This window comes from Nanorana parkeri, unplaced genomic scaffold (assembly GCF_000935625.1).
Source record: "Nanorana parkeri isolate BGI_ZX_2015 unplaced genomic scaffold, ASM93562v1 scaffold780, whole genome shotgun sequence".
NCBI classification, from domain to species: Eukaryota; Metazoa; Chordata; class Amphibia; order Anura; family Dicroglossidae; genus Nanorana; species Nanorana parkeri.
In genome coordinates, this window is record NW_017307048.1 from 199199 (window position 1) to 209746 (window position 10548).

Here is a 10548-nt window from a genome sequence, read left to right on the forward strand (position 1 = left end):
TGGGAGTGTTTGACATGGCAAGCATGCATCTTAATGGAGCAGGGTGCTGCCACACCACAGCCTTGACCTATCAGAGGACAGAAGCGATATAACAAGGTTTTCTAACTTTTCCAGTCACAAAACCCGACACCCACACCAGAGATCTGGGAGGGTAGAACAGAGATTTTGAGGTTGTGGCTTTCTCAGGCTCTTGGTTAGCAGTTATTTTTAGATCTTCTCTTACTATTCATAGGGTTCTGTGTGTCTGAAAGTCACATGCAAGTGAAAGAAGAAAAAACAACCACTCCAACCCCCAACTAGCCCCCCTCAAGTGGAAAAAGAAAAGCAATAAACCAAGTAATCTGGGTGCCTACTGTAGGCGATCAGCTAATATAGGTCAATCTGTTTTTATTTACAAAATACTGTGTGTGTATGTATGTATGTATGTATGTATGTATGTATAGCGGGCTTCGATGACTGCAATGCTGAACGGGCATTGTGCGCGTGCGCACACCAGCCCGTTCGGCATTTGTCTCCTGAGCACCGTGCAAACCAGCCGAAAATCGTAAGATTTCCGGCTGGTTTTCTAGCACGCTCCTTAGACAAAAGACGTGCGACCGTACAGTAGAAACGGTCGCACGTCTTCATTCACACTGCTCGATTCTCGTACGATCGTGGGATTTCCTGTGATTCTCGTACAAGAATCGTGCAGTGTATGGGCACCTTAAATCTGTAGCTCTAAGATGGGAATATAATAACAAGTAGAATGGCAGTACTTTTTTTTGACACGTTTCTCAGACCTTAGGTTTTCCTCATCAGAAAAGGATGGAAAAGCATATATAGTGTCGTGTCATGCAAATGTCTCAAGAGTGACTGCAGGGGGACAGTAAAAGTTGTGTTCAAGCCAATGGCACAAGTATCTACGTTTTTGAGGTCCAATGAATGAAAAAGACTAATGCATAAATGCAGCCTCCCAATATGCTGGTACACATTTATATGTGACAACCAATGCCACCAAAGGTATATATACTGAACATAGGCGAGCCTTTCTCAGCCAGGGTGCCTTCTGCCTTCCTCAAAATTTTCATCCAGGGTCATACCTATCGATGGTGCAGACAGGCTTCTGATGAGAAGAGGACTCTAGGTGTGAAGGGGTAAAGCCGATGTTAACAAGGGACACTGATCTGAAAGGGGAGCTCTCGTGTGAAGGGGAGACTCTGATGTAAAAGGGGGAACCAATATGAAAGGGGGGGCTCATGTAAAATGGGGACTGTGATGTGAAGAGAGCACTTGATGTGAAAAGGGGGCTTCTAATGTGGAGAGGAAAGGGGAGACTCTAATGTGAAAGGGAGGTCTGATGTGAAGGCAGGGTTCCTGATTTGAAAGGGGCGCTTCTGGTGTGAAGGGAAACCCCATTTTTGAGCTTCTGTGTGCCCTTTCTCCCTTAAAATCAACATCAGACCCCTATCTGGGATAATGCCCTGGTATGGATCTTGGAGGGGCACCCACAATTTTTACATTTATTTGTTTTATATTTTAGACTGGGGTACCCCAAAATTGTGCATACCTTTAAAGAGTGCAGTGGCTGAAAAAAGGTTGAGAAAGACTGATATAGGGTATTGGGTGTGCAGCATCTAAAAGGCAGACTTTAACATCGTCCAGCTGTGAAATATATACCTATCTTCTCCTTACCATCCTATATCTGGTCCATGTGAAAACCTCCTGTACCCCAAAAAAGCAGTGCCAGACGGTCAATACCGGAAGTAACTGATTCACAGTTGCCTATACATAACAAGTCACCTCTGAACCTTTCAGTCTCTGGCTCGATCCTAGGACTCTTCACTGCAAATTCTGGCCAACGAAGAAAGTGAAACTGTGACCCGTTCAGGTGTGGTAAGGATGATTTATTAACAATCCTGGTTTATGAGAAGCAAGAGTAAATCTAAAGATCTCTGGCCTTTCCCATACAAAGAATCATTATTTCCCAGCGAATCTTGTTCCTTGTAGGCTAATCGTCTCATGTTATACTTGGCTGATCTAGTTTCACCCTCAACATTCCACAGAATCTCAGACACAATACAAAGGGCAACAGTATCCATCTCCTCTGCTTTTCTTTCTAATCATGTTCATAAGAGTCACCTTTATTATGCAAACACTCACCAGCTTAAATATCAATGCCAGTATTATTGCCATAACAGGACAGTCACAAAGGAGGGTTGTCTCTGAGGTGTATGACCTAATCCTGCCTTGTCTCCAGTATAAACACAGGAAAATATGGACATGAACTTACTAAAAGGGAAGGTCTAATGGTTTTTTAATAGGTTTTACATTACATTATTTTACATTGGTTTTGGGGGTGTATGTAATCGCTAACCATGAACATCACTTATGTCCCTTATGGTCTGTAAAAAACACAATTGAACCAGTTTTGCTATATGTGTTCAATAAGTGCAACAAATACCTGTTGATCAGAGCTGATAACCTACCGTGCTCTTTAAAACCCAGTCTGTACAGGCAGTATGACAGTTTGGTGACTCAACAAGGTCCACAGGCAGTTTAACTCACCAAGAAGACTCAAAAGTAGAATACAGCTTGATTTATTCTAGTTTAGCACATGCATGGGGTGCGTTTTCAAGCTGTTTTTGTACATTACTACGCTAAAGCTTTCTTTCTCTACATGAATGAAACCAAAACTAACTTGGGAGCATGTAGAGGAAGGGAGTTAAGGGTTAATCACAACAAAACAGAGGGGGGCTACAATGGAACATATCAAAATTAATAAAAAAATAAAAATAAACATGCTACTGTGGCAGTACATACATTGTACTCTGAGAACTGAACTCCTCTCATCTATGTTATAGAGAAAATTAGATGGGGAGGTATCTGTAGCCCTGTCCTGTCTGCATATGTAATTTGCAAAATGTAAACTGCCCCATAAAATCCAATTAAAAGTTCAAACACTGCATTACCAATCCTTCAAAAATGATGTACAAACTCATGTTAGCAGCAAAACACAAACACCTCCATACACTGACCCTTATAAATCATTCCATGAAACTGGTAAGGCACACATAAACTGAAAGCAGCACGGGGCCCCAGGTACAACTAATCCTCCACTGAGGTTGGGTAATAGGATGAGAGATTTGTATAGCTTCCCTTACACAAGCCCTGACTTCAGCTCCAACTTGGTTTTGGAATGCCCCACCATGCAACTATCCAGTAAAGAAGCCTCAGCAAACAATACAGTTCTGCCCACTGGATAGTGGAACAGTAGGGGTCCATGGGGGAAGAGGGTTTACCAAAACTTTAAATGAAAATCAGTTGAGGTCTCATTGTGGGAGTGCACACCTAAAAACATTGGTGCCATTTCCTTGGACCACACTCTTTTGTAATTGACATACAAACTTTTTTTCAATGAGTATTTGGTCTGGTTACTTGATGTCTCGAGTCATTTCCTTCTGGGGGTAGGCAGATCCTGAAGGCTGCAAAGTTCAGTAATGGCATTTCCTGCTACATTCTCCTGTAAGTCTAGGATTGGGGTAATAATGCATCCCCAGGGGAGGGTACATGACTGCAGTGGTTCACAGAAGTGGGTTGTATTTTTTTAAGCCTTCACCTTTAAGATAATCACATTAACATTTTGATTGTGCATTCAATTAAAGTTACTATCATTCATCTGACATGTGGGGCACCCAACAACCGATTTCCCTTTAGTTGTATTATACTGGATTGGCTCACAAAGTTTATAACTTGAAATCACCACTCAGGATCTTATTGCTTTGAGCATACAGTACACGAGGCAAGCTTTTCTTAGATGTCGCTGGCTACAGTTCCTGTAACTTCTGGATATACTATCCTCTAGTCTATGGACTAATATTGTGGAATTTGTCATCCCCTGGAGGTGTATTTTGGGACTGCATATCTTAATATGTTATATTTCCTGTGTCAAGTCAAATTGTCAGCCTTGTTTCTGAATGCAGAGGTGTGGATGGTGCCCTTGTGTTCTTGGGGGGAGCTGAAAAGCTATAGGGATGTCACCTCCCTGGCAGTGGTGTGTGAATCATAAACCTGGCTTAACAGAATGACAAAGCCTGTGGAAAATGGCTTAAATATAACTTTTTTCAAGAATAAGTTTTTATTCATCACATTTCAAATACAGTTAAGTTGTATAATTATATGCATACATATAACAATAACATCTGCATCCAGCCGCCATTCACCCGACTATACTTGTCAATCAGGTAGTCCTCTATAGTCAGGTGTTTGACCGGCTGATCCATTTTCGTAAATACTTATACAACTATTATATCAAAAAACACAAAGTATTAAATTGTCTAAAATCAGTATCATTCACAACACAATCTAGCCCCTTCACCCTCCCTCCCCACCCCCCTCTCATCAATACATTCACAAAAACCATCCGACCCACCCAAAAAAATAAAAAATAAGAGGAGGAAAAAGAAACGGAAACAGCATACTAGTTCATTACAGGTATTGTTGGATCTCTTTTGAACCAAGAAAGGTCGTCCATGGTCTCCATTTTTCTACAAATGTCTCATATCTATCGTATGCATGTGATGTCAGTTCTTCCATTCTCATTATATGGTTCAATTCTAGTACCCATTCCCGAGTCTTGGGGGTATTTAATTGTCTCCAATACCTTGGAATTATTGCCCTTGCTGCTGCCAATATAGGGCATATCAGTCTCCCCTTGATATTTTTTTACTGAGCCCGGGAGCATTGATAATAATGCTACTTCTGGAGTTACAGGTATTTTTGCTCCCATGATTCTATCTGCTATTTCAAAGATGATTCTCCAGTAGGGCTTTATTCCCTGACACGTCCACCATATGTGCAGCATTGTACCCTCCTCCAATCCACATCTCCAGCACATCTTGGTTACTAGCGGGTTTATTTTATGTACCATCACTGGGCATCTATACCACCTAGTTAATATTTTCAAATTCCTCTCCTGTATTCCAGCCGAAATACTCGATTTAGAAGTTAGGAGAAAAACTTTATCCCATTTCTCTTCTGGAAAGGTCTGTCCTATTTCTCGTTCCCACTCCCTAATATAATACGGGGGAGACGGGAATATCGCTTCCAGAAGTATATTATATATTCTTGACACCCTATGTTTCCCCCCTGGATTATTCAAAATCATTTTCTCAATTGCCGTCAACTCCCTCTCTATTGATCCAACCCAATGCATTCACTGCTTGTAATATTGGGGAATGGCTCGAGGGCTTCCATCTAAAAAAACCCTTCTCCCCCAAACACTGTGGGAAGTCTGGATTACCCAGTAGGGGTGTCAGCCTACATATGATGATATGTCACATTTCCTAATGAATGCGTCCCATACATTTATTATCACTCTAGTTACGATCGACTGATTCCATCCCCGCGGTCGTTTGTCTAGGCTTACCCATGGTAATGACATTAAGGGTGTTGAAATCTCCGCTTGTTCTATGGTTACCCAGAGTTTGAGCCGCGCGAGACAGAACCAGTCCATCATTCTATTCAAGGTCGCTGCTTTATAGTATATCTCCATATGTGGCAAACCCCCTCCCCCTTCTAGTCTTTTTTTAACCAAGATGTCATATCTCAGGCGTGCCCCAGAAGTACCCCAGGTATATTGTAACAATAGAGATCGTAGTCTGTGAAAATATACTCTGGGGATCTTTATCGGGGTCGTCTGAAATATATAAAGAAATCTTGGGAGGATGTCCATTTTAAATAATGTAATTCTCCCCGTCCAGGAGTGTTTACTCTTCTTCCAAGCCTCCATTCGTGCCTGTGTCATGTCCAGGAGGGGGATATAATTAAGTTCATATAATTTTCTTGCATCTGCCGATATTTTTTTCCCCAGATAGTTTATCGCTTCCAGGGCCCAGGTGAATGGAAAACTGGCCCTCAGAATTTCCCGCTCGTCCTGAGGGAGAGTTACATCCAGACACTGAGATTTACTAGCATTTATTCGATAGTCACTGACTCTCCCAAATTGTTCTATCTCCCTCAGGACCAGCGGGAATGCTATCCTTGGGTTTGTGATGTATAATAATAGATCATCTGCAAAAATACTCAATTTGTGTGTTCTCTCCTTTATATTCACTCCTCTTATGTCTAAGTTCTGTCGTAGAGCTATTGCCAGATGTTCCATAGCTATGATATACAATAGAGGGGAGAGTGGACATCCCTGGCGGGTGCCATTGGTTATTCTTATTGATTCTGATAGTATGCCATTCACCCGTACTCGGGCCCTTGGAGAGGCATATAGTGCCATAATTTTTTGTAGTAATGATTGTGGTATCCCTATTTGGTCAAGCGAGGCCTTCATGAAGTCCCAATCAAGCCTATCAACGGCCTTCTCGGCATCTAGTGATAACAAGCACAGGGGGCAGCCTCCAGTGCGTACTCGTTGGATTAGGGATATAGTTCTTATAGTATTATCCCTAGCCTCCCTCCCTGGCACAAACCCTGCTTGGTCCTGATCTTTTACTGACTCCATATAGGGTTGGATTCTTAATGCTAGGATTTTTGCGTAAATCTTGAGGTCTACATTTATCAGGAAGATTGGCCTATAGCTCGCACACTGTGTAGGATCTTTCTTATCTTTCTGCATCAAGGTTATGTAGGCTTCCTGGCTCTGTTGAGGAAATACACATTCCTAATTTATCGCATTAAAGGTAGTGTGCATGATAGGGGTAAATTCCACTGACAATGTCCTATAGAATATCCCTGTCAGTCCATCTGGGCCAGGGCTCTTCCCCGCGGGCATTGCATAGATCGCCCCCTTTATCTCCTCTAGTGAGAATGGTTTGTCTAATAATTCCAAAGTATCTCTTCCCAGCCTGTGTAATGCTGTCCTAGCAACATATTGGATCTTCCTAGCTACATCTGGTCCCTTTTCGGTTGTGTGTTTCCCCTTCCCTATGTTATATAAGTCACTGTAATAGTTAAAAAATGCTTTAGCGATCTTCTCTGAAGAATGAACCATAGTTTGCTTTGAGTCACATATTTTAGGGATGTACGTTCTCCCTTGTTTACTTCTAATAGATCGTGCTAGGAGGCTGCTACTCTTATTACCAAATTCATACATAGTACGTTGGGAATAGTCTTTATATCGATGATAGGCTAGGTCTAATTTTTGATGTAACGCTACCCTTTTTTGTTGTAATTCTTGGAAGATCAAAACATTCCCACTACTTTTATGTTTACACTCCAGTTGGTATACTTCCTCTGTTAGGGTTTTAATGGCTTAGTTTCTCACTTTTTTTAAACGAGTCCCGTGTGAGATCAAGATCCCCCGGATAACACACTTCAAAGCCTCCCATTTTATTGGGGGCATTGTGGTATCATATTCATGGTCGGTCACAAAGTTTGCGATTGCCTGAACGATCGCCTGTCTTGTGTCTTGTGACTGAATCCTGCAATAATGTTTCATTTAACCTCCAAGTTGCTTGTGTTTTCATTGTGTCTGGTACTGTTATTGTGCAAAAAATGGGAAAATGGTTGGACCATACTTGTATTCCTATATCTGCTTTTGGTCGCCAGCTCAGTAGGCTATGTGAGACCAAAAAGTAGTCTATTCGACTATAGGTCGAGTAAGTCAAGGAGTGACATGTGTAGTCCCTCACTTTAGGGTTGAGCACGCGCCAGATATCTATCAGCTGTAGTTTATGGAGGCGATGTTTTAGTCTATTAAGTTGGGAGGGGGGGATATGTCCTCTTCCCTTAGATGTATCCACCTGCGGGTCCATCGCTATATTAAAATCTCCTCCAATAATCACTATGCCTGAGGGTGTTCAACATTCCAAGCAGTGCCCGTACTTGACCATGATTTGGTAAATAAACATTGACAAGTGTATATTGTTTGCCATATATTTTGCACTTTACGAAGAGGTAACGTCCCTCTCCATCAGTTAATTCCTGTACATCTGACACTGGGATTGAATTATGAAAACCTATTGCTACACTCCTCGACTTATTCTGAGATTAACTACTCATATGCCACTTAGAGTAGTGTCTCATAGGCATCGTGGGGACACATGAGTCTTTAAAGTGTGTTTCCTGGAGATAAAGTATTCCCACTTTCTGTTTGTGCATATCAAACAGAATCTGAGATCGTTTTTGGGGTACATTCATACCTCTGACATTAAGAGATCCAAATCGTAAACTGGTCATTGTATGTGTAATGGATATTTATTTCTAGTGCCTCTAAAATATAAATATTGCCGCTGCTACATAGATAACCAGTTGTGGACAATGCTCATTTAACTCCATTTGAAGTGTGGTCTGGTTTAGTTGATTTATTTGGGGGATTGGAGGGAGGTTTGCATGGTCTTAGCAGCTTTGATGGTGTAGAGAATTGGGGACATCTTTTCTATCTCAGTCATGTATTTTCAATCAACTTTGGGTACATACTTTCATGTGATTAGAGTTGTGGTAGGCGATGGTTGGGTTGAAGAGGGAGCCCCACTGGAAGGGTCATTCTTCCCAGAATTCAACTTTAAAGGAGAACTATGGGGTAAGTGTTGCCCAGAGGCAGAGCCAGCTGTATCCGCCCCCTCCCCCGTCCATTCCGCCAGTCAGTGCTGGAGGATCGGAGAGGGAAGGGGGGAATCCCTGCAGGCAGTTTTGAGTGACAGTCACCTCTCTCTGTATCCCCCCCTCCCCCGTCCATTCCGCCAGTCAGTGCTGGAGGATCGGAGAGGGAAGGGGGGAATCCCTGCAGGGAGTTGTGAGTGACAGTCACCTCTCTCTGCAGGGACATGATCGAGAAGTGAGCGAGCGGCGGTATGTGTTCGCTCACTTCCCGATCTATTGAGCCGACGGGTGACAGTTTCATTGTCACACGTCGGCTCGAACTATGAGGTTGAGTAAAAATCACTCACCTCATAGTTCTTCTTTAAAAAGACAATAACTTCCTTTTAAAAAAGAAATGCATGTGTGGAGCTCTCCATGGTACCGAACACATTTGATCACCGTAGCTGCTCTGACTTCCTGAATTTGAGTATAACTCCTCTTAGACCTTAACCTCCTTTCATTTGGCAGCTCTGCACGCTGATATTAAACCATCTTATATTAATTAGTTAAACAAACATATTTTGCTTTTACTTTTTCTATACTTGCTGGTTGAGTGGTGATGTCTCCCTGGCTTCTCAGATGTATCCTGGGAAGTCTACATCACCAGAAATCTCTTCTGTAAACTGCAAAATCTCACCAGATCCCGGGGTTGGGGGTGAGCATTGCTCCCCCATAGATGATGTGCACTGTCACATGTTCCAGGAGGCAGACCAGAGTTCCAGGCAGATGGATTCATCCGCCCTTAATGAAAACGACCATCATGAGAAGAATGGGGAGGAAAAGAAGGATAAGGTATGGAAAGAATAAAAAGCCGGCAATTATCTGTAAGTATCTCCTTGTAGATTGTCATTACTAAACATTTCTAAAGGCATCTTTGTTGTCAGCTTTACGATAAGGGTGAAGTTCCTCTTCAAGGGCTAAAATCAGTGATACACATATATAAAAAATATTACATTTATTTCTTATTACCGTTATAATGACCACACCAGAACTAGTATTCCTAGCACCTCATTGACAGTCAGTAGAAAGCAGTTGCAGTGGCGTTCCAACGGGGGTGCAGCCCGCGCCTGGGTGACACCATTGGAGGGATAAAAGAGAAGGACACCTGCTGCATCCCTTACCGGGATTCCCATAAAGCTGTACAGACGGGTGCTTGAAATGACTGAGGATGGCGCCTCCACATGTAGATATTCGAGGAACGTCACCAGCACACCAAATCAATTGACTGCATCAAGTGTTCATTTATTGACGTATGCTATCTCTCGGTTGCAACCGCTTTCGGGGCCATGCAGGGTCCCCATCATCAGACTCAGAGAGATGACTGAGCCTGATGAAGGGGACCTTGTGTGGCCCCGAAAGCGCTTGCAACCGAGAGATAGCATACGTCAATAAATGAACACTTGATGCAGTCAATTGATTTGGTGTGCTGGCGACGTTCCTCGAATAACCATTGAAGGGGTAACACCAAATGACTGGTTGTCATTTTGGTGTCACCCCTTCTGAAAAGTCAGACATTCGGTCATGGACACCCACAGTGCATGTAGAAACATTTATACACATAATATATCCTCTATTGCTCACCTACTGTATATGAACAAATTAGCATGATGTTCAAAACAGCACAATCCCAATAGCATGCGTAGTTACTCAGTTAAGAAGTATCCAAGAGTTTTCAAGAAGTCCAGAAATCCAAACGTAAAACTCCAATTTAATTTTACATTTCAGTTTTTACATTTTTTTGGAAACGCTTGGATTCTCCTTATTGACAAGAGAGAGTAACAACAGTATAAGTGCTATATTGTTATTGTTTAGGAATATATTGTATGTGTTTTCTAATCAGGAACAACAAGTTCTTCTATCATCACTCAGCAGCTACTGACCTATAATGAGTTTACCTTCTTATTCATTTGCTGAAAAAAATAAAAATATACATGTAAAATGTATAATAAAATGTATAATATCATTATATAAATATTTATATAG